A 25,829-nucleotide genomic window follows, 5' to 3' on the forward strand; every position below is an offset into this window, starting at 1 on the left:
TCCTGGTCTCACATACTTCATGGACTCTTTGTTGTTTGAGGAGACTGATAAACATCAAGTAGCCATTTCAGTGGTGCCATCAATCTGATAAGTAACTTTGTGTCTGAAGTTATGGTTCCACTGATCTAACAGTTTTTGCTGTAATTTAATATAACTCATACCTGTCAATGGCTGATGAAACCTAAGATTATAGATAACTGTTGTTTAGAAGTTCTTAAAGCACTATCAAGAATGCTAAGACTTGAGTCAGACCTACTTTGGGGGACTAACAGAAATGACTAATGACTGATCACTGATGTGAAATTTAGTCTAACATAAACTTTAGTTCACTTTTTTGTAGAATTGCGTTAGAGATTTTACTCCACACTCTATCAGTTATTTTTATCCATTGAAACCTAATCCAAAATATTTGGAGATTGTACCTATCTGAACTCGCTTAGTAAACTGAAGAGCAAAAAATGTGCAAAGCGGCATCTAGAATAATGATACAGAAAATTTTGATCCACATGAAGAGAATGCAGTATTAAATGTAAATACAGTCATATGAAAAAGTTTGGGCACCCCTATTAATCTTAAGCTTAATGTTTTATAAAAATTGGTGTTTTTGCAACAGCTATTTCAGTTTGATATATGTAATAACTGTTGGACACAGTAATGTTTCTGCCTTGAAATGAGGTTTATTGTACTAACAGAAAATGTGCAATCTGCATTCAAACAAAATTTGACAGGTGCATAAGTATGGGCACCTCACCAGAAAAGTGACATTAATATTTAGTAGATCCTCCTTTTGAAAAAATAACAACCTCTAGTCGCTTCCTGTAGCTTCTAATGATTTCCTGGATCCTGGATGAAGGTATTTTTGACCATTCCTCTTTACAAAACAATTCCAGTTCAGTTAAGTTTGATGGTCGCCGAGCATGGACAGCCCTCTTCAAATGATCCCACAGATGCTCAATGATATTCAGGTCTGGGGACTGGGATGGCCATTCCAGAACATTGTAATTGTTCCTCTGCATGAATGCCTGAGTAGATTTGGAGCGGTGTTTTGGATCATTGTCTTGCTGAAAGATCCATCCACTGCGTAACTTCAACTTTATCACTGATTCTTGAACACTATTGTCAAGAATCTGCTGATACTGAGTGGAATCCATGTGTCCCTCAACTTTAACAAGATTCCCAGTGCCGGCATTGACCACACAGCCCCAAAGCATGATGGAACCTCCACCAAATTTTACTGTGGGTAGCAAGTGTTTTTCTTGGAATGCTGTGTTTTTTTGCCACCATGCATAACGCCTTTTTGTATGACCAAACAACTCAATCTTGGTTTCATCAATCCACAGGACCTTCTTCCAAAAAGAAATTGGCTTCTCCAAATGTGCTTTTGCATACCTCAGCCGACTCTGTTTGAGGCGTGCTTGCAGAAACGGCTTCTTTTGCATCACTCTCCCATACAGCTTCTCCTTGTGCAAAGTGCATTGTATAGTTGACCGATGCACAGTGACACCATCTGCAGCAAGTTGATGCTGCAGCTCTCTGGAGGTGGTCTGAGGATTGTCCTTGACTGATCTCACCATTCTTCTTCTCTGCCTTTCTGATGTTTTTCTTGGCCTGCCACTTCTGGCCTTAACAAGAACTGTCCCTGTGTTCTTCCATTTCCTTACTATGTTCCTCACAGTGGAAACTGACAGGTTAAATCTCTGAGACAGCTTTTTGTATCCTTCCCCTGAACAACTATGTTGAATAATCTTTGTTTTCCGATCATTTGACAGTTGTTTTGAGGAGCCCATGATGCCACTCTTCAGAGGAGATTCAAACAGGAGAACAACTTGCAAGTGGCCACTTTAAGTAGCTTTTCTCATGATTGCATACACCTGGCTATGAAGTTCAAAGCTCAATGAGGTTACAAAACCAAAAAAGTGCTTTAGTAAGTCAGTAAAAAGTAGGTAGGAGTATTTAAAACAAGAAAATGATAAGGGTGCCCATACTTATGCACCTGTCAAATTTTGTTTGAATGCAGATTGCACATTTTCTGTTAGTACAATAAACCTCATTTCAAGGCAGAAACATTACTGTGTCCAACAGTTATTACATATATCAAACTGAAATAGCTGTTGCAAAACACCAATTTTTATAAAACATTAAGCTTAAGATTAATAGGGGTGCCCAAACTTTTTCATATGACTGTATGTATTTAGTTACAGTGGCGACCAAAAGTTTTGCATTTTTTTCAAAAGTGTAATTACTTCTGTCTGATTGTTGTGATGCCATTTCCCTGGTGATGAGTTAAAAGTGCATGAAGTTGTCATCATACAAGACCTTAATTTTAACAAATACTTTTGAATATAAGTATGGTCATTTAATTAAAGAAAACTGACTGCCAAAAGTTTTGCATATATATTTATTGATCACAACATAGAGAGTAATTCATTGTTTACAATGCCATAACTTAGTACGGTATTTTGTAGCAAAACCTTTTGCTTTAGTTACTGCACTACACCGACGGGGCATTGAAGCGACTAGGGTATTCAAGACATCTGGAATACTGTGTACAGTTTTGGGCACCACATTTTAAAAAAGACATAGACAAACTGGAGCAAGTTCAGAGAAGAGCGACCAGAATGGTGACTGGTCTGCAAACCATGTCCTATGAGGACGGTTGCAGGATTTGGGAATGTTTAGCTTGCAAAAAAGAAGACTGAGAGGAGACTTAATAGCTGTATACAAATATGTCAAGGGCTGTCACATTGTAGAAGGATCATCTTTATTCTCATTTGCACAAGGAAAGACTAGAAGCAATGGGATGAAACTAAATGGGAGGAGACACAGATTAGATATTAGAAAAAACTTTTTGACAGTTAGGGTGATCAATGAGTGGAACAGGCTGCCACGAGAGGTGGTGAGTTCCCCTTCAATGGACGTCTTCAAACAGAGGCTGGACAGACATCTGTCTGAGATGATTTAGTGAATCCTGCTTTGAGCAGGGGGTTGGACCAGATGACCCAGGAGGTCCCTTCCAACTCTACCATTCTATGATTCTATGATCTTGAGGGATCTTGCTCCATTCCATTTGCAAATCTGCAAACAATTCATCTTTATTGCTATGGGTACGGGCCCCAACAGGGTTCTATAGGGTTTAAATCAGATGATTGGCTTGGCCATTGGAAAAGGCGAACATTTTTCTTTGCAAACCAATTTTTTACTAAATTGGATGTGTGCTTAGGATCATTGTCCATCCCCTGTCTACTTTGGTTTTACCATGTGGCAGCATTACATTCTCCAGTATATCCTTGCACATGATAGCATTAATATTTCCATCAATTCTATGCAGAGGGCCAATGGCAGATGCAGAAAATCAGCCCCAAACAATGACATTGCCACCACGTTTCACTGTAGGTGTTTGGTACCTTACATCATTTAATTTTCCGATTGGGCGGTATATATAGTGCTTGCCATCACTACCAGATTGACCTTGGATTCATCCAACCACAACACCTTAGACCAATCTGTCTCTTTCTATTGACTGTGTCCTTTGGCAAACTCAAGTCGGACCTTCCGGTTCTTTGCAGAGATGAAAGACTTCTTGACTGGAACTCGTGCATTCAACCCTACTGCTCTTAGCCATCGCACCACAGTTTAGTGACTCAGTTTCTCACATATTCTTTGTTCATTTCATGCGAAATCTGTACAGAACTTTTATGAATATCAGATACTGACTTTTTCTTAATAATGTGATCAGCTCTGGAGGAAGTTTTCCATGGTCGTCCACTTCTAGGTTTGTCAGCTGTTCAATAACCTTTTTTTTCTTTCTTTAATATACGTGACACTTGACTCTGAGAACAGATGAACAGTTGAATTCCATAGCTACCTCTTTTTGGCTTTTGCCTGACTTCACTTTCAGAATAATAAGCTTCCTGACATCTGGTGATAAATTTGGCTTTGTCTCGTTTTAACCTAAAAACACACACATAAAAGAAAAAATTTAGGCAAAATTCAACTACCCATGACAAAATATGCAAAACATTTGGCCCAGCAAATGTGGAAAACTAACACATAAAGGGATAAAACAATGTCAAACACAATTTTTGTCCTTATATCTGACAATTATTTGCTTCCGGTTTACTAAAATCATCAGGAAAATGGCATCACAACAACCAGACAGAAGGAATCACACTTTTGCAAAAAGTAAAACTTTTGGTCACCACTATACATACATAGGCAGTATGGCAAGAAACTTAAGTGACTATTATAGATGTAGAAATTACAATGACAGGACACTCTTCACAGATAAGATGTTATTAATACTTGTCACTCACTGATACATTTAATCAGGATGTGTTCGCTCTCAGAAGACATATAATAGCACTATTCATCTACACTATAATGATTCCATGAATAGAGATGCCTCTTTGATAAATGAATGAATGCTAAATGCATATAAAGATACAAATGCACAGGAAATTACCATTGCCAGAGATAACTGAATAATTAATAGAGGTCAAGCATGTTTATGAGAAAATTAAGTTTGTATGTTTCAATGAGAAGTAATTATTCAGCTCAGGCTTATATCGGATGCATAACTTGAAGTTTAAGCCTCCCGCCCCCCATCCCCAAAGTACACATTTATAATACTGTGGCAAATGTACATTTATAATACTATAATAATAGTGTTCATAATACTAGTCTCTTCTTATTCATCATGGATTTGAGGGTTTTTTCTATACTGAGTACAGGGGTACAGGGGCGTACAGTGGCATGTAAAAGTTTGGGCACCCCTGGTCAAAATTACTGTTATTTTGAACAGTTAAGTAAGGTGAAGATGAAATGATCTCTAAAAGGGCAAAAATTAAAGATGACACATTTCCTTTGTATTTTAGGCAAAAAAAAATAAATATAGTCTTTTTTTTTCATTTTAAAAATTACAAAAAGGAAAATGGCCCGATTCAAAAGTTTGAACGCCTTTGGAGACTTGTGTGCTCAGATAACTTTGAAAAAGGTTTCAAACCTTAATTAGCCTGTTAGGGTTATGGTTTGTTCACTCTTATCGTTAGGGAAAGCCAGGTGATGCAAATTTTTCAGCTTTATAAAAACCAAGCCTCCTCTAACTTTGTAGCAAAAAACAGCAGCCATGGGTTACATAGTTACATAGTTTATAAGGCCGAAAAAAGACAAGCGTCCATCCAGTTCAGCCTATTTCTTGTGCACTGCAGCTATTCCGCAGCGTTGATCCAGGGGAAGGCAAAAAAAAAACCATGCGGTATAGGCCAATTTACATCATTGAGGAAAAATTCACTTCCCGACTCCAATCTGGCAGTCAGATTAAATCCCTGGATTAATTAACTATCACTAAGCATAAGATGTAATTTTATTGTTCTCAAGAAAGGCATCTAGGCTCTCTTGAACTCAATAAGTGAGTTGGACATCACCTCTTCCTCTCCCAGAGAGTTCCAGAGTCTCACGGCTCTGACCGTAAAGAATCCCCTTCTATGCTGGTGCAGGAACCTCCTTTCCTCCAGACGCATAGTGTGCCCCCTCATCTTTGTCACCATCCTTGGTATAAACAGGTCATGGGAGAGATCTCTGTACTGCCCCCTGATGTATTTATACATGTTTATGAGGTCTCCCCTAAGCCTTCTTTTTTCGAACGTAAATAGGCCTAATTTTGACAACCTCTCTGGGTATTCTAGTCCCTCTAATCAGCTGCCTAGCACTCTGAAAATGAAAATAGTTGGGTCCCACAGAGCAGGAGAAGGCTATAAGAAGATAGCAAAGCGTTTTCAAGATGCTCTTTCCTCAGTTCGAAATATAATTAAGAAATGGCAGTTACCAGGAACAGTGGAGGTCAAGATAAGGTCTGGAAGACCAAGCCAACTGTTACGCTCACGCCTGGACTGTTTGGCGTGAGCGTGGTTAGTGGTCCGACTGGGCCATGAACCGAGGAGTGCCTGGAAGGGCATGACTAGGGACCTCGCCAGATCCGACCACGGACCCACGGCGGCTTAATCGACTCTGTGGTCCGAGGAGAGACTTGGAAGGTGGCCCAGGTGCTACTCCAGGTCAGACCCTAGTCACATAGCTGTTGACCCACACTGGGGAATGCAGGAATGGGCAGGTTTGGCTTGTATGCAGACACGCAGGTACTGGCAGGCACGGCTGGTATACAGACAGGCAGGTACTGGCAGGCACGGCTGGTATACAGACAGGCGGGTAATGGCAGGTAGGTAAACGGGCTGGATAGGGACCAGTCCCGTTTGGGATACAGGAACAGAGCTGCAGGTGCGGAGGAGAAGCAGAGCAGGGCAGAGCCTCAGGTGCAGAGGGGAAGCGGAGCAGGGCAGAGCAGAGCAGAGCCATAGGTGTGGAGGGGAAGCGGAGCAGAGCAGAGCCGCAGGTGTGGAGGGGAAGCAGAGCAGGGCAGGGCAGAGCCACAGGTGCAGAGGGGAAGTGGAGCTGAGCAGAGCCACAGGTGTGAAGGGGAAGCAGAGCAGGGCAGGGCAGAGCAGAGCAGAGCCGCAGGTGAGGAGGGGAAGCGAAGCAGGGCAGAGCAGAGCTGCAGGTGCGGAGGGGAAGTGGAGCAGAGCCACAGGTGCGGAGGGGAAGCAGAGCAGGGTAGAGCAGATCCGCAGGTACGGAGGGGAAGCGGAGCAGGGTAGAGCAGAGCAGAGTCGCAGGTGCGGAAGGGAAGCGGAGCAGAGCAGGGCCACAGGTGCGGAGGGGAAGCAGAGCAGATCAGAGCCACAGGTGCGGAGGGGAAGTGGAGCAGGGCAGAGCAGAGCCACAGGTGCAGTGCAGAGGGGACGCGGAGCAGGGCAGAGAAGAGCCGCAGGTGTGGACAGACAGGACAGGGCTCTGTTCACATGGAACAGACAGGGACAGGGAAACACAGTAAGATAGCTAGAACACAGGAGGTAGATATGGAGGCAGGGAAACGAGACAAGCAGAACCAGACACACACAAGGTACTTGCTATGAAGTAGCGAGTGGACACAGAACTCACAAACAGAAGTACAGAGACAACGAGTAGAAGTTAGGTACTGGTTCAGACAGTGCAGGAAAAGGGAAGGATCGGACATAGAGACAAACAGGTTACAGGCTAGGACACAGTTCAGACAGGAACGGACACAGGAACAAGCCTGGGCATTCAGCCCCCAGGGTGGCAGAAATAGACTAGAAGTCACAGATACAGGTAAAGGGCCTGGATACTCAGCCCCCAGGGTGGAGGAAACAGACTAAGAGTCACAGATACAGGTAACGGGCCTGGGTGCTCAGCCACCAGGGTGGCGGAAACAGACAAGGTTCAAGACCTGGCAACTCACAGTTGCACAGAACACACTGTAAGAAAGTGTTTCTCAGGCACCTCCCACTGGGTGGATTAGGTTTAAGTATCCAGTAACTCACAGCAATAGGCTGGGGATGCATTAGGACTGTGCACACTCTAACTTTAAGAATCAGGACGTTCCAGCACTGGCTCCCTAAGCCAGCAGACAAGAGACACGCACACAGCAAGTAGAGGAGCATAGTTTACAGCCTGGACTAGTTGGTAAGTTGGCTGCCTTGCATGGTGGGAGATGGTAAGCCATGCCAGCACGCCACCAGGGATGTTACACCAACTTTCAGTGAGAGTTGCTAGAGAGGCCAATCAGAACCCCAGTTTGACTGCAAAAGACATTCAGAAAGATTTAGCAGACTCTGGAGTTGTGGTACATTGTTCTACTGTTCAGAGACACCTGCACAAATATGGCCTTCATGGAAGAGTCAGCAGAAGAAAACATCTCCTGCATCCTCACCATAAACTTCAGCATCAAAAGTATGCAAAAGAATATCTAAACAAGCTTGATGCATTTTGGAAACAAGTCCTGTGGACTGATGAGGTTAAATTAGAACTCAAAGATACAGTATATACAGTGCCTACAAGTAGTATTCAACCCCCTGCAGATTTAGCTGGTTTGATAAGATGCAAATAATTAGAGCCTTCAAACTTACAAACCAAAAAGTTATGTTGCTCAGTTGAATTTTATTAAATTTTAAACATAAAAGTGTGGGTCAATTATTATTCAACCCCTTTGTTTAATATTTTGTGGAATAACCCTTGTTTGCAATTACAGCTAATAATCGTCTTTTATAAGACCTGATCAGGCCGGCACAGGTCTGTGGAGTTATCTTGGCCCACTCCTCCATGCAGACCTTCTCCAAGTTATCTAGGTTCTTTGGGTGTCTCATGTGGACTTTATTCTTGAGCTCCTTCCTCAAGTTTTCAATTGGGTTAAGGTCAGGAGACTGACTAGGCCACTCCAACACCTTGACTTTTTCCCTATTGAACCAGGCCTTGGTTTTCTTGGCTGTGTGCTTTGGGTCGTTGTCTTGTTGGAAGATGAAATTACGACCCATCTTAAGATCCTTGATGGAGGAGCGGAGGTTCTTGGTCAAAATCTCCAGGTAGGCCGTGCTATCCATCTTCCCATGGATGCGGACCAGATGGCCAGGCCCATTGGCAGAGAAACAGCCCCACAGCATGATGCTGCCACCACCATGCTTGACTGTAGGGATGGTATTCTTGGGGTTGTATGCAGTGCCATCCAGTCTCCAAACGTCACGTGTGTGGTTGGCACCAAAGATCTCGATCTTGGTCTCATCAGACCATAGAACCTTGAACCAGTCTGTCTCAGAGTCCTCCAAGTGATCATGAGCAAACTGTAGACGAGCCTTGACATGACGCTTTGAAAGTAAAGGTACCTTACGGGCTCGTCTGGAACGGAGACCATTGCGGTGGAGTACGTTACTTATGGTATTGACTGAAACCAATGTCCCCACTGCCATGAGATCTTCCCGGAGCTTCTTCCTTGTTGTCCTTGGGTTAGCCTTGACTCTTCGGACAAGCCTGGCCTCGGCACGGGAGGACACTTTCAAAGGCTGTCCTGGCCGTGGAAGGCTAACAGTAGTTCCATAAGCCTTCCACTTACGGATGATGCTCCCAACAGTGGAGACAGGTAGGCCCAACTCATTGGAAAGGGTTTTGTACCCCTTGCCAGCCTTGTGACCCTCCACGATCTTGTCTCTGATGGCCTTGGAATGCTCCTTTGTCTTTCCCATGTTGACCATGTCTGAGTGCTGTTCACAAGTTTGGGGAGGGTCTTAAATAGTCAGAAAAGGCTGGCAAAAGAGATCTTTAATCCACACATGTGAAGCTCATTATTCTTGGTGCCTGAACTACTTCTTAATACTTTAGGGGGACCAAACAGAATTCTTGTGGTTTGAGGGGTTGAATAATAAATGACACTCTGAATTAACTTTTTACGTTTTAAAAAAAAAAAAAAAAAATTTGCTGCAGTGCATTTCCCACTTCCAGGCTGATCTACAGTACAAATGTCACAATGCCAAGTTAATTCCACATGTGTCAACCAGCTAAATCTGCAGGGGGTTGAATACTACTTGTAGGCACTGTATATATATATATATATATATATATATATTTATATTTATTTATTTATTTTTTATTTTTTTTTATTTTATTTATTTTTTTGCCTAAAATACAAAGGAAATGTGTCATCTTTAACTTTAGGTCTTTTAGAGCTCATTTCATCTTCAACTTTCTTAACTGTTCACAAAACAGTAATTTTGACTAGGGGTGCTCAAACTTTTACATGACAGTGTGCATAGAAATCATGGGGCCTTATAGTAAAATTTCTAATTGGGCCCCAACATTCCAAAAAAGAAAAATTTGGCAAAATAAGTAGGGTCATATCTCCTACCTTTTTTAAACGGGGAGAAGGTATGTTTTCCACCACATGCACAATAATTATGTCCCTCTTTAAGCCCCTTAGTGCTCTCACCCACGATACCTCTTTCATGGCCATTATAGATAATGATGCTCCCAAGAATGCTCATACACATAGAATATGGCATCCTCACAGTGAATCACCCACCCACAATTTCTCCCCACAGCTCCCCAACACAAAGCCTCCAGCAAAGTATTATGCACCCACAGTGCCCCCCACACAGTATAATATCCACCCACACAGTATGATGACCACCAAAGTCCCCCAATATCATGGCCCCACAATCCCCGACTCAGTATGATAGCCCACACTCATTATGATACCCCCACAGTCCCCACTCAATATGATAGTCCCATTCAGTAGGATACCCCTAAGGCACCCCACACAAGATCACACAGTAGAATGGCCCATCATTATGATGCTCCTACAGCACCCACTAAGTATAATGGCCCCAATAGTCTACCAATATGGTGCCAAACAAACACCTTGGTGGCCTCCGAAAGACCTCTTTGAATCAGGGCTACCATTCAAGAACAATTGAGAACCAGGTTACAAGAGCCACCAGAATATCAAGGAATCACCCCCTACATTACAAAACTAAAGAAGAAAGCAACCGGGTGCCTCGAGTAGTCATCTACAATCCAAATCTGGAGGCGCTAAGGGGAGCTGCACGGGAACTACAACCTTTACTACAAAAAGATGCCCGAATTTAAGCCCCCAAATTTAAGAAGCATCATTGTCAGAAGCTCCCTGTCTTCTCCACCAGCTACAGGAACCTTTCCCTGCAACCAGAAAAAGTTTAAAACCTGTCCATCTATAATAAGCACAGACAAGATAAAGATCCCCAATTCACATCAGGACTATAAGATCCCAGGTACTTTCAGCTGCATCACATCTAATGTGGTGTTCTTAATTATACAGTACAGACCAAAAGTTTGGACACACCTTCTCATTTAAAGATCAACACTATCACTGAACTTATTATATATGTGACTGACATGTTTCTATCTATCTAATCTATGTGTGATGCTCTATTCTCTCTGTTATAAATTGTCGGGTACCGATGCTGAATTGCCGGCCGGCTTTTTTAAAGAGACAGGTGCATGAAAACACTATTATTTTTTTTTAATAAATCCTTTAATACTAAATGACAAGTACAGTAAGCAACACTGTCACTGTACTTCTTATATATGTGACTGACATGTTTCTATCTATCTACTCTTTGTGTGATGCTCTATTCTTTCTGTTCTAAATTGTCGGGTACCGGTGTATGCCGCTGCTGAATTGGCGGCCGGCTTTTTTAAAGAGAGTGTCTTCTGAGCAGTTTGTAAGCTTTTGGACACCTTTGAAGGTGTTTTCTATGTGTTTTCTATGTGTTTCTATGTATTTTTGTTTGCCTGCCATTGGTTTTAACGGTGTTCGATGGTGTTCGACGGTGTTCTAAGGTGTTCGACGAACAGTTCCACGAACATCCCGGTGTTCGACAAACCGAACCAAACCCGAACACTACGGGGGTGGCTCAACACTAGTATCCACCTGACTTCAGCACAACACAAATGATGGTTCCAACCCCATTTATAAGGCAAGAAATGCCACTTATTAAACCTGACAGGGCACCCCTGTGAAGTAAAAACCATTTCCGGTGACTACCTCTTGAAGCTCATCAAGAGAATGCCAAGAGTGTGCAAAGCAGTCATCAAAGCAAAAGGTGGCTACTTTGAAGAACCTAGAATATAAAACATATTTTCAGTTATTTCACACTTTTTTGTTAAGTATATAATTCCACATGTGTTAATTCATAGTTTTGATGCCTTCAGTGTGAATGTACAATTTTCAAAGTCATGAAAATACAGAAAAATCTTTAAAAGAGAAGGTGTGTCCAAACTTTTGGTCTGTACTGTATATTGTTTATAACTCAGTCAGAATATTAAAGAGGGCCTGTCACAAGGTCAAAAGTGTTCTGCTATATTAAATGCTATAAATCTTTTAGGATATTTTGTATTATTTTATTATTTTGGTCTTAAGGACATTCTTCATAATGGTATTATTATTAGTCTGGTAAGTCCGAACTACCATTCAGGGTTGGATGCTCGTCGATAACAGCCTATGGATGCTTTCATATTGTAGTTTTTCCTATTATCAGGTGCCCTGTTGTCCGAACCCCCACGCAAAAAAGGATACGAACACATGCACCAACGAGGCCGTTGACTATAATGATGAAGATAGAGTTACCGTGTGCTGTGTCGGACATAATTTTTGGCCATATTGGAGGCGGGCGCCAAGACGTAGTCTACTACGTGTTGCTGTCCACATCCAATAGGCATATATAGGGCTGAAAATTATACACGACAGAGCACACGGTGACTCCATCTACATCATTATAGTCAGAGGCCTCGTCAGCGCATATTCTGAAATCAAGTTTTGCGTGGGGGTTTGGACATAAGCCACTGACGGGGCCACTGAACGTAGGAAAAACACAATATGAAAGGGCCTTAAGACCATGATATAGAGAAATCCACAGCCCAATTAAAGTTCAATACACATGTAGGTTTGCTTAAAAATGTTTGTGTATTTTATTCTACTGACAAAAGATAATTTTCCTCTGGCATTTCAATCCAGGAGGATCTTTGTGTGTAGGTCAGTAAGCAAACAAGTGGCATGTGCCTTTGATATATTTTACTCTCTATGGTGGCCCACAAGAAACATGAGCCTCTAACAAAACAACATGTCTATAAAGTAAAACTGTACTGTGGACAAAATGAAAGGAAGATAAATGGTGACTTGTCATTAAGGGGTTAAGATAGCAGCGTTAGCTATGCCTACCACTTCTGACTTACAGTATGCAAGATTTCACAAAACCGATCCATGGTACAGCATGCCTTTAGAAAAGAATGTGGGAAGAAAATAGGGTGAAATTCTAAACCGCTTTGGCTGTTGCACGTGCATGGTCATGCTGTACACTATATTTGCAATGCCACATAGGCATAAAATGATTTATTTTCTGTGCATTTTTATGTATAAGTATCAAATGCAGTTTGTATATGCCTTCCACCAATATTATCTGCATATTCCGAAACATTGCCAACCAAGGTGTAAGAACAGAACGTGTGTGTATTCCATCAATGTCACAATTATATGCAGATATATGCTCGCCTATGCACAGGATCTCAGAACCCAAGTGGATGAAATTTTAAACATCTGTCATACATTAGTCATGATTTCTATTTTAAGACTCATCTATAAAAACAGATTCAGCATTTCTTGCCAAGCGATTGCTTTATTAATGCATAATGGTGATTTTTAAACATAGACTTACAAGAAGGGCACTGCTTAGATTAAGTATACATACAGCTCATACAAAGAAAAAGAGCAGTTGTACAGGATTACAACAACATTGCTGCTTTATTACTAAAATAGTGCTATACCTGGCCACAGAGCTACAATACAACCACACACAACCTGTGAGCAGATGTGGTGCTGTTTTTTGGATGAATTTGAAAAAAAAATTATAATTTAGCTTAAATCAGTGTCTACTACATGTCATCTAATTCCTCATATATTACATTGTCCTACATACTTTAAAAAGTTGTCAGGTTCAGTTATGGAATGAACCATTTCTTAATGAATTTTACCTCCTAAATTCAAATCTGACAATGAAAATGTTTAGTTGACTCTTGTTTCTATGATAATCAAAGAGTTTTCCCTTTACTGCTACATATAATTAATGCATAAAAGTTTCAGTACTTTGAAACATTATTATTTTTGAAAATATAAAGATGCAGAATATTTTTGTATGCTAATTTTCTGATATTTATTTAGAGGAAACTTAGCAACAATTCAAAAAACTAAAACATATCTAAACACTATAGTGAATTATAAAGTTACAGAAATTGCACTAAAAAATTTGGTGCTCATTCAGTTTAACTGTTTTTTGCTTGTCTCTTGTACTCCTGCATTGAATCATCTCTTACACTTGTAGAACAGTAAGCTGTAAGTATTGATGGATACCATTTTCTTTTATATCTTTTCTACATAGCGGCAATATCTCGTTCACTGCTCCGCAGTTTGGTAGAGAAAAGTCTAGAAGCGAATGGAAGAAATAAATCTTTGAGGACATGTTACAGCCAAGATCCTTCTATGTTTTGAGGAGATTTTCCACCAACTCTTCATAATTATGTGCTCTTGAGTTTTCAAAAAAAAAATTAGTTCCCGCTAATGCAAATGCTACCCATGCAGCCGTTTCCTTGCCCTGCAACAATCGGAGAAACTCCTCATCTTGAAGAAGCGTACGAATCTGAGGTCCAATAAAACTCCTCCATTATCTTTGCTTCACTCAACCTTGGAAATTTATTAATGAGATACTTGAATGCTTTTGCATTTTTATCAATTGCCTTTATAAAGTTCTTTACTAGGCCCAATTTGATATGCAATGGTGGTAATAAAATCTTATGTGGGTCAACAAGTGCTGGATGAAGGAAACCCATGACACGAGGCTACCACTGCACACTTTTTGTGCTGATTTTAATGCCAGAAGAGGTTTGGACTCTGCAGTCAGCAGAGCTTTGACGACTTTTATGCACTATACGCCTCAGCACTCGGAGATCCTGGTCTTTGACTCTGCGTGGTACCACACTGAATTGTTGCAGTTTCTAAATGCTTCCACTTTTCAGTAATATCACTCATAGTTGATAGAGAATATGTAGAAGGGAAGAAATTTCATGGACTGACTTTTTACAATAGTGGCATCCCGTAACAACACTATGCTGGTATCAGTGAGATCTTTAGAACAACCCATTCTTTCACAAGTGTTTGTAAAGGAAGACTATTTTATACATCTGTGGAAACCTGAATTAAATAATTAAGAGGTGTGTCCCAATACCTTTGTTCATGTAGTGTACTTTCAGGTTGTGTTAGGAGGGCGGTTGCAGACAACTTTATTTTAATGGAACGCAACCGACCCCGGGGTCCGCAATGCAGCCTAATGGACTGCTGCCGAACACTTTCCGGGTGGAAAGGAAAGTGACAACTAAACAGATAACCCGTCCGTGTTAACAACACACCGGACCGGGTAAGGCGATACGCTCTATCTCCGTTAACTGCATGGAGGGAGAGCGACCGGCGACGCACCTATCAACTTGGAGATGGTTCGCACAATCTCCAAGAACCGCAGGGAGAGGTGCGACCGTGGGAGAAGCAGTAGCCCTGTCTTTGATACAGGCGCTACGCTATGGGGAATGGCGCTAAAGCGGTTCACACAATCTCCAAGAACCGCAGGGAGACGTGTGACCGGAGAAGAAGCAGTAGCCCTGTCTTCGGTACAGGCGCTACGCTATAGGAGACGTCGCTAGTATGTGGGTGTGATACCCGCCGGGTATTCGTGCACTCAGCCGGCGTGCTACCCGACTGAGCAGACCCGCTCTATATGGCTCAAGCTACCTGCCTGCATAAAGCTATGGCTCTAGAGGAGCCCAAGAGTTTAAGCGTGCACACCACAAACAACCAGCTCAAATGATCTGAGCGCGTCGCCATGTTTGTGGGCGGGCCTTTTAAAGACTAAGCCCTGCCCACCGACGCGCCATTGGTGACGTTACCCGTGGACCAATCAGGCGGTGCCAGGTCACCGAGTCAGGTGGGTGCCAAACCACCAATCATGATCCGCCAGGTCACAGACATGCTCAGTACGGCAAACTTTGGACTTAGACTCCGCAAGCCCTGTCTCTCTCTGCAACCCAGGCTTAACATTCTCTTCCTGAGAGTTCTTTATGGCATAATCTGACAAGACCCAGGTCCTGGGGACAGACAAAGAATCTGTACCGGATGCCACAACGGTAGGGGGATCAGAGACTACCCTCTGGGTGACTTTGACCATACACTGAGACGCACAATTCTCACTCCAGGAAGAAATTCTCCCAGTATTCCAGTCAATGTGTGGAGTATGACAACGTAGCCAGGGGAGACCCAATAACACCTCGTCTAAACCACCGGGAATAATAAGAAATGAGATGACCTCCCGGTGACCCTGAGGGAATGACATGGTGAGAGGAATCGACTGGTGGGTGATTTGCGCGTCCAGGAGTGAACCATTGACAACACTAATGTTCATTGGTCTGGAGAGTAACTCAATAGGGATGGCATGCCTCTGGGCAAATGTAGATGATAAAAAATTGCCATCAGCACCAGAATCCACCCACTCCTTGGCAGTGACTGCAGCTTTACCAAAGGACAGTGTCACATTTTGTAATAATTTGGAGGAAGAAGTCCCGGAATTAAATACACCTCCTCCAACGGTGGTAAGACCTACGCGTTTTACCGACTGCCTGGAACCCTTATTTACGGGGCGCTCCAAGATATGTGCAGATCGGGAACGAGAGAATCTAGACTTAGACCGGGATATATCCGTAGCCTCCGGCTCCGGGTCGAAAGTCTTGGGTTTGAAAATGGGTCTAAAGGCGGATGGTGACAATAGATATTGAGGTTTGGCAACCTCCACCTCTAACTTGCGTTCCGCATGACGCAAGTCAATACGGTCAGCGAGAGATATTAACTCCTCCAGAGAGGTTGGGATTTCTCTGGTAGATAAAGCATCTTTAATATGCCCAGCCAGACTCTTCCAGAAAACCGGGATAAGCGACCGCTCAGACCAATCCAGTTCAGCCGCTAGGGTCCTGAACTGGACGGCATAGTGGCTGGCGGTTGCTGAACCCTGAGCCAACGCAAGGAGCTTAAGAGCCGTATCATGCGTGACCAGAGGACCAAGAAAAACACTTTTTAGAGTCATAAGGAATAGACCCGCATTTATTACAACTGGGTCGTTCCGCTCCCATAGGGGAGTAGCCCACTCCAGAGCCCTGTGAGAGAGTAGTGAGATGATATAACCCACTTTGGCTCTTTCGGAGGGGAACCATGCTTCCATCATCTCCAAATGAATGGAGCATACATTAATAAAACCCCTGCAAAGTTTACTATCCCCAGAAAATTTCTCTGGGAGGGCAAACTGGGGTAATGGGGCACTTGCAGTGGTTGCAGCATTTACCGCAGCCGAGATAATAATGTTGGCTGCTAGAGAAGCCGTCTGGGTAGCTACTGCAGTGGTATCAGCAACCGGGGCAACTTGTTCCAGAGACCTGAGTCTGGTCTCCAGTTGCTGTATATAGCGCTGCAGCTGCTGATTGTCAGCCATGTTCGGCAAGACCCTGGCTGAACAATACTCAGATACTGTTAGGAGGGTGGTTGCAGACAACTTTATTTTAATGGAACGCAACCGACCCCGGGGTCCGAAATGCAGCCTAATGGACTGCTGCCGAACACTTTCCGGGTGGAAAGGAAAGCGACAACTAAACTGATAACCCGTCCATGTTAACAGCACACCGGACCGGGTAAGGCGATATGCTCTATCTCCGTTAACTGCACGGAGGGAGAGCGACCAGCGACGCACCTATCAACTATCTTAGCCCTTCGTGTTAATGCACACGGAAGGGTAACACGGTTCGCACAATCTCAAAGAATTGCAGGGAGACGTGCGACCGTGGGGGAAGCAGTAGCCCTGTCTTTGATACAGGCGCTACGCTATGGGGAATGGCGCAAAAGCGGTTCACACAATCTCCAAGAACTGCAGGGAGACGTGTGACCGGAGAAGAAGCAGTAGCCCTGTCTTCGGTACAGGCGCTACGCTATAGGAGATGGCGCTAGTATGTGGGTGTGATACCCGCCGGGTATTCGTGCACTCAGCCGGCGTGCTACCGGACTGAGCAGACCCGCTCTATATGGCTCAAGCTACCTGCCTGCATAAAGCTATGGCTCTAGAGGAGCCCAAGAGTTTAAGCGTGCACACCACAAACAACCAGCTCAAATGATCTGAGCGCGTCGCCATGTTTGTGGGCGGGCCTTTTAAAGACTAAGCCCTGCCCACCGACGCGCCATTGGTGACGTTACCCGTGGACCAATCAGGCGGTGCCAGGTCACCGGGTCAGGTGGGTGCTAAACCACCAATCATGATCCGCCAGGTCACAGACATGCTCAGTACGGCAAACTCTGGACTTAGACTCCGCAAGCCCTGTCTCTCTCTGCAACCCAGGCTTAACATTGTTAGGCACAACTACCTGGGAGATAAACAGTGCTCGTGGACCAGCTAGGCATTGGGGCTGATGATGATGCTGAGCAGCATCAACCCTGGCCGGACTGAAATGGAAGACCACAGAAGGTCCTGGACCCATTTTAAATCCAGCACCAGACCGATGCCTAACAGGTTGCCAGTAATGCAAGATCAACATGTCTTGGCAAAAATTAACAACAGTCCATTGTTAATCATACAGATTAAATACTCTGTGTTGTGATTTATGAAGTGTCTGAGTGGGTGGTATTATCCCCTTACCAACATATCATGTACAGTTATGTCATATAACGGCTCCCTGATTTTCCCGGCAGATGATGGCTATGATATTCAGCCATCATCTGCCTCTCATAGCCGAACGTGGCTCTGCAGAGCTCTCCCTGCAGCTGTTAAATGTTGCTGTCACTCTCTCACAGCAGCATTTACAGTGTACCAGCATGGGGGTGCGTCATTCCATGAGCCACTTTGGCACCCCCATGACGGGATTGCGGAGTGCCAATGAGAGCCGGGCGTCTGCTGAAGAACCCTTTGTCTGTCATGATGGTTTTCCTTTGAACGCCAGCTTCTGGCTGGTGTTCATAGGAGACTGTGCTTTTTGCAATATTTAGCAGTATTGCTGTACATAGCACGAGCGATCGGATGATCGTAGGTTCAAGTAACCTAAAGGGTCTAACAAATACGGTGAAAAGTTAAAAATAAAAGTAAAAATCTAAAAAAATAAAATATAAAAGTTTAAATCATCGCCTTTTTCCCCGTTAAAAATAAAGAACTAAAAAAAATACATGTATCATTAAGTTTGTAAAAGTCTGATCTACCAAAATAGAAAATTAATTAACTTGATCAGTAAAAGGTGTAATGAGAAAAAAAAATCTAAACGCCAGAATTACAGTTTTTCCACCACTGCAACACTGAAAAAAATGCAATAAGAGGTGATCAAAACATTGTATCTACCCCAAAATAGTATCAATATAAACATCGGCTCAGGGGGTTAAAAATAAGCCCTAACACAGCCCCATCATTCAAAAATAAAAATATTACAGGACTTGCAAAATGGTGACACAAGTGAAATTTATTACTTTTTTTATTACAAATTTTTTTTTTTAATAGAAAAACTATGCCTGTTTGGTATCTCTGTAATCATACCTACCTGAAAGAATCATATTGCCTGGTCATTTTTACTGTATAGGGAACATGGGAAAAAATAATAATAAAAAAAAACATTGTGGAATTGTGCTTTTTTCACAATTTTTACTGCAATTGGATTGTTTTTTCTCGCTTTCCAGTACATCACATGCAAAAAATTAATGGTGCCATTCAAAAGTACAACTCAACCTGCAAAAAAACAAACCCTCATATGCCTGTGTCAACAGAAAAATAAAAAAAAGTTATGGCTCTTAGAAGAAGAGGAAAAAAACGTAAAATAGCCATATCAGGAAGGGGTTAAACATGAGCTTCCATACAGCTCAGCCAGACGTGGACTGAGCACATTTATAAAGATCTTCCAGATGATTTCTGATATGAAATATAATGCATGGTAGGGTGTACATAAAAAATACATGAAAAAATATGCCCTAATTATCAGTTATTGTTCTCATTGCCAGCAAGAATGTCTGATAGGTAGATAGATAGATAGATAGATAGATAGATAGATAGATAGATAGATAGATAGATAGATAGATAGATAGTGCATAATGAAATTCACTGTAGCCTGCAGCCATAAATTATTCAGATTATCACATATTATACTTCCTGTGGTTTGGAATTTAATGGCAACACATTTCCAAAAGAGAATAAAAAGTAGGTTAGGTATCTGTTGCTAGGAAACAGAAACAGATCATAGCAACGGCTGTTCAAGCAAAAAGAACATGATCAAGTGTTGCTTTGCCAAACACATATTCAGCAATTAACAGCTTTCTGTTTTTCTTTAACCCCTTTTCAGAAAATATCATCCATCTTTCAGTTTCTTAGTTTCTATCCATGTTATCAGCTGCCAAGGATTACTTTAACGTGAATCTCTACTTTTATACAACATGTTGCTTTTAGGTCCAACAATAGGTTCTGATACCATTTCTTAATATATCTTTATATTGGCGGTAGCTTCAATTTTCCAAAAATGGTGCTCAAAAAAAAAAAAAATTTCACCAAAATTTGCATAGTTGCGCAAAGGTTTTTCAATTTTGACATTTTTGTGCCACTCCCGGCCAACCTGAATTACTTTCTGAAATATGGGTGGAGCTGTGAGAAAAGAGGGCCTAGTCGAACTCAGTCAAAATATTTATCATAAGTTACGCCATAACCATGGTGTGAATCATTATGACAGAGATCCATTCGGAGACTCCAGTCTAGTGGTGGCACATGGCAGCTGAGTGATGCAACAAGTTCATTAAGAGGCACTTACTTTTCCATGAATTTGCATTTGCCACGTAATACTCCAGTGAACTCTTTATCAAGACTGGTGTACAAAACGCCACTGGTGATGAATCAGGGCAATAGACTTGGTCATGGTTAGAGGGAGTCTAGATGCTCACTGCATTGCTCACTAACTAGATCATATTCTCTAAGCCTTGACAGACATATAATATGTGCAACCTATACAGCTGCACAGGGGCCAGTAGGGAATTAGGCCAACTGACCCATTAAAACCAGCTTACTACTGTCTGTAAGATTCCATGCAAGGGACCAAGATTATAAATCATATCTTCTGAATTGGAAGCACATTGTGATAAGCTATGGGAGAGCAAGAGGCCCATATACTGTCCTTGCACAAGGGCCCTCTTCTATCTACAAGTGAGAAAGTTGCACTCAAGTGGTAATTGCAGGACCTCTGGTGGACATGTGTGACAAGCAGGAAATGTGAACATCTCTGGTACTGTCAGATTATCTGCAGCCGGCACTTTGGGATATATTTTGCATCATACCTAACTTTTTTTCCGAGCCGTCTACCTCTGCTGTCTGGTCCGGTCTTTTTATTTCTAAAGTTTTTATCTATATTTGTGATGTAGCTTTTAAATCCACAACTCTCTTGATTAACTCCTTGGATGTCTTATTCAATTAGACCCTAGGCTGTTTGACATTTCTTGTGTCTTACGCTTCTGCCTCAGGTCCTCTCAACTTGACCCCAGTTGTCCTCCTGACCACAGCCCTGCCTAACCCTGCTGATTTAATTGCTGCTATCTCTCTAGTACTGACTTGTCTTGCTGACCATTCTACTGCTCTTCAGGCAGCAGCTACAACATGGACACAACCCTGGGGCCTCTGCAGCAAAGGCCATATCTTTGTCCCAGGGTGAATGGATGAACATCAAAGGATTCTGACTAGTGTTGAGCGAGTATGTTCTGTCCGAGTATGCTCGGGCCGAGCTCCGAGTATTTACAGCTGCTCGGTGATATGGTTGAATCGCTCCCGTGTGCATGATTTGCAGCTGTTAGACAGTTTTATTACATGTGAGGAATGTAGCAACCGGAGAACATAACAGCAACAAGATCATTTTATATTGTTAGATTTAAAGGGGTTATCCAGCTAGGAAAAATATTATGAAAACAGCTTTATATGCTCTAAAATAACAAAAGAAGTCAAACTCATCTTACTGATGCCATGCTGCTCCGGTTCCTGCCTTGAACATATGACAGGTGCAGTCAATAACTGACCACAGCAGTGACCTGCTACAGATGTCCGTGTCCAGGTGGGGACATCACTGCTGGAGCAGGAAGAAGAGATAGGCAGGGGACCCGAAAAGCATCAGAACCGTTTGTATGTGCTCCCCATTTTTGCGTGGGTTTCCTCAGGGTTCTCCGGTTTCCTCCCACACTACAAAGACATACTGATAGGGAATGTAGCTTGTGAGCCCCAATGGGGACAGCGATGATAATGTCTGTAAAGCGCTGCGGAATTAATGGCGCTATATAAATAAATAAAAAGAAACCGGACCAGAGTGAAATATGAAAGGTGGCCTACGTTACAGATCTTGTATTCCAAAAATGTGAAACCCAAGAACCTTTTCTTAAAAAAAAGGAGCTTTTATAAAGTTCATCCTTTAACACGTCAAAATGGCAGAAAATGTAAAGTGCAGCAAATGCAAATATTAGCACATTGCAGCTACAGTGGGGAAAAACAAGTACCGGTATATAATTTATTATTATAGCAAATAAAATTCTGGCATTTTTCAAAAACATTTCACTAGCTACTTTTACAGTAAGCCCGTCAGTGCACAATCTACAGTCAAACACAAAATACACCTACAGTAATAGTTGATGTAAAAAGACAGATATATGGCAGTCAGCTGTAACATTAAAGGGGTTTTTTACAAGAATTACATTTTATTCTCCACAGGCTTTCACTGTTTTAAAATAACAAACAGGCTTTACATACAAATCCTGCTCCAGAGCTCTGCTCTCCGCCACTGACCCATCACTTTTTTTTGTGACAGACTACATATACAGTGAGGCTATGTGCCCACGATGCAGAAATGCTCTGGATTTTTCCTGAGCGTTTCTGCATCTCCCTGGCAGAAAAAACGCATGCGGATTGTACATGCGGATTGTACATGCGGATTGTACATGCGGATTGTACATGCGGATTGTACATGCGTTTTTCCTGCCAGGGACATGCGGATGTGAAGCGTTGTTCACTTGCATTTCCGCATGTGGGTTGTCAAGCGCTTTCCAAGCGATTTTAGCATCACTTGGAAAGTGCTTGTCAACTTGGTCACACTATATAAATCCATGCAGCCGGCATGGATTTATATAGTGTGACCGAAAGAATGATAAAAAATAAATATTATATTTACCTTCTGATGGCCCCTGGTGTCCTTGTCTCGGCTAGCCGGCAGCTCGCGGTAGACTAAAGGACCTGCCGACGTCAGCGGTCGCGTGACGAGTCACATGACTAAATGACGTCACCGCAGGTCCTTGAGTCCACCGTGAGCTGCTGGCTAGCCGAGACAAGGACACCAGGGGCCATCAGAAGGTAAATATAATATTTATTTTTTATTTTATTCTTTTTTTTACAGGTTCTATGGTACCTGGGTCCGGAGGAGAGTCTCCTCTTCTCCAAACCCGGGTACCATCCGCACATTGAAACGCATGGAATCCGCATCTACAGATGCAGTGATGCGGATTCCATGCGGTCCAATGCAAGTCAATGGCGGTGAAAACGCTGCGCTTCCGCAAAATAATAGGTAGTGTTGCGGATTTTTCCGCAATGATAATCCGCAGCGGAAATTTCCACAACATGTGCACAGCACATGCAGATTATCATTGGGGAACATGGTAGACCTTCTACCAAGCGTTTTTTAAACGTTTTCCGCTGTGGAAACGCTTAAAAAATGCATAGTGGGCACACAGCCTGAGGAAAATAAGTATTTGATAAACTGCCGATTCTGCAAGTTTTCCCACCAAGAAAGAATGAAAGGTCTATAATTTTTATCGTAGGTACACTTCGCCTGTGAGAGACAGAATCTTAAAAAAAAATCCAGAAAATCACATTATGATTTTTACATAATTAATTTACATTTTATTGTATGAAATAAGTATTTGACACAATAGAAAAACAGAACGTAACCTCTTCAAACCCCAAGCCTGTTTTCACCTTCATGAACAGGCCAAATTTTACAATTCTGACCAGTGTCACCTTATGAGGTAATAACTCTGGAAAGCTTCAAAGGATCCCAGTGATTCAGAAATGTTTTTTCATGACATATTGTGCTTCATGATAGAGGTAAAATTTATTCGATATGACTTGCATTTATTTGTGAAAAAAATGTAAATTTGGTGAAAATTTAGCAATTTTCAAACTTTTAGTTTTTATGCCCTTAAATCAGAGAGTTATGTAACACAAAATAGCTCATAAATTACATTTTCCACATATCTACTTTACATCAGCACAATTGTTGAAACATATTTTTTTTGTTAGGAAGTTATAAAGGTTAAAAGTTGACCAAAACCTTTTATTTAAGGACCACATCCCATTTGAAGTTACTTTGAGGGGTCCATGTCACAGAAAATACCCAAAAGTGACACCATTCTAAAGACTGCACCCCTCAAGGTGCTCAAAACTACATTTAAAAAGTTTATTAAACTTTCAGGTCCTTCATATAAATTAATTGAATGTGGAAGGAAAAAATAAACATTTAACTTTTTTTCAGAAAAATGTTACTTTAGACCCAATTTTTTTACTTTTACAAGGGTAACAGTAGAAAATGGTCCTCAAAATTTGTTGTGAAATTTCTACTGAGCACGCTAATACCCCATATGTGGGGAAAAAAGCACTGTTTAGGTGCACGGCAGGGCTAGGAAGGGAAGGAGCGCCATTTGACTTTTTGAATGTAAAATTTGCTGGAATAATTAGCGGATGTGACGCGCCCCCTGGGCCAGTGCTGTAGGGGATACCCGGAGCCGGATCTCGATGGGGGTAGTAGTCCTTATGGCGGTGACCCGGTCCGTGCCCAGGGTGTCAAACTAAGTGGCAGTCTATGGCAACAGATGTTAACTTGATTGTCGACTACGCCACCCGTTGAGTGCGGCTTTGAAGCCGCCGCTGCAGAGCAGTCCACTGAGGCCGGTGGTATATGTGCAGCAGTGATGGTATAACCCCCAACGGGAGGGGTATGGCCTCAGGGCAGAAGGTGTAGATGATGGGGGTTGTGAAGATGCAGAAGGGAAGACTCAGAGTCAGGAGATGCAGTTCAGGGCTTTTACTTACTGGTGTTCTTTTGGTCACTCTGGCCTTGAGTGACCACCCGAGCCGTGCTGCGTCCACCAGGTCCTGGACTCGGCCAACCCCCAGGCAATTCTGGAGCGTGGTCCTGAGCTCCTTTCTGACTCTCCCTTCCTCTGGCCGTTCCCACCAGGGATCCACTTTTGGCCGGCTCCCTCGGGTCTCTTGGTGGTCAAGCCTCCTCTGGGCTCCCTGACCCTATGCTCGGTGTGCCTTTCTAGTGGATTTGGTGAGGGTCGTGGCAGATCCTGCCCACAACCTCCGGTTCCTGGTTAAGGTTCGTTTTGGCCTCTGCCAGCTTGGGTTCCGGTACCCTTGTGCGCCAACCCTTCACCCTTCTGTCCTTATTCTGGGATCTTGGGGTTCCTTCTTGTTTCCTCTCTGGGTCCTTCTGACTCCTCTCTCTCTCTCTCAGCAGGCCTTGCTCTGGAGCTGGGCCCAGCCGGAGCCACAGCTCCCTGTCAGCCCTTCTGGCTGAGCTCCTCTGCTCTTCTCCTCTGCCTGAACTGAACAACCCTGTTCTAAGATGGTGCCCACCTTATATACTCCCTCTATGTGTGAGCTCAGGTGACCAGCACCCAATGAGCTCCTATCTTTACCCAGACTACTCCCCCTATCTGCCCCTACATTACTGGGATGTTCCACCCCCCTCCCACTCCATTCAGGGACAGACGCTGTCGTACCTGCACATAAACTGGTGGGAGTACCGTTGATCTGTCCCCCGGAAATGGGATGTATGTAGTGCATGCAGCCTACTAGCTCAGTTCCACACTCCATCCTTACCCGGGAGTGGAATACCACACCTCTGGCTTGAGGTGTAATACCCCTGTAGCAGCCGAATCCTCAGGGTGCTACATTCCCCCCTGGTAAATCACAGCACGTCCTCGGGCTGTAAAAGAATAAAAACATCCACAAACATACAATTTTTTTTCAAAAACATCATAAACATATAAAACATTATATATATATCATCAGCATAAAACTTTTCATATAAAACTTTTCATAGTAAACATTCTTGTTCCTCCGGCCACGGTGCAACTTGTGACCGGGTAAAGTGCAACAGTCTCTTGTAGTAAAAACAACAGTTTCCTATAAAACCGGTAGGGGGCGCCTTAGAAAGCGCAACTATATACAAGGGAAGGTATGGCCGCTCTCAGTCCTCGGCCAGTGGGATTAGGGATGGCTGCTCACAGTCCTCAGCCTGTGGGGAGATGGGACACACTGGAACAGTTC

This window comes from Phyllobates terribilis, unplaced genomic scaffold (genome assembly GCF_046119375.1).
Source record: "Phyllobates terribilis strain yellow unplaced genomic scaffold, ASM4611937v1 Scaffold_1__5_contigs__length_1240528914, whole genome shotgun sequence".
NCBI classification, from domain to species: domain Eukaryota; kingdom Metazoa; phylum Chordata; class Amphibia; order Anura; family Dendrobatidae; genus Phyllobates; species Phyllobates terribilis.